The sequence below is a fragment of the Etheostoma spectabile genome, chromosome 24 (assembly GCF_008692095.1).
Source record: "Etheostoma spectabile isolate EspeVRDwgs_2016 chromosome 24, UIUC_Espe_1.0, whole genome shotgun sequence".
Classification (NCBI taxonomy): domain Eukaryota; kingdom Metazoa; phylum Chordata; class Actinopteri; order Perciformes; family Percidae; genus Etheostoma; species Etheostoma spectabile.
In genome coordinates, this window is record NC_045756.1 from 6801806 (window position 1) to 6802108 (window position 303).

General features: G+C 39.6%; 1 protein-coding gene across 1 annotated transcript in view; it reads left to right on the forward strand.

The window, feature by feature from the left end:
- Positions 1 to 303, forward strand: part of LOC116674250 (coagulation factor XIII A chain-like) — a 32082-nt gene that overhangs the window by 20152 nt on the left and 11627 nt on the right. The window lies entirely within an intron of this gene.

Here is a 303-nt window from a genome sequence, read left to right on the forward strand (position 1 = left end):
CTGATAAAGTTCCCTTGGCCTTTGGAATTAAAATCCCCCCCGTCATCACATACTAAGCTAGATGAAATTAAACCATACCAATCTCTAGGTATGGTGAAGGGTATTCAATTCAATTTTATTTTATTTATATAGCGCTAAATCACAACAACAGTTATCTCTTTGCGCTTTTCATAAATGAGCAAGTCTAGACCGTACTCTGTGATGTTATTTTCAGAAACCCAACAGTTCCCACCAAGAGCAAGCACTAGGCCACAGAGGCAAGAAAAAACCTTTAAGTGGCAGAAACCTCGAGCAGAACCATGG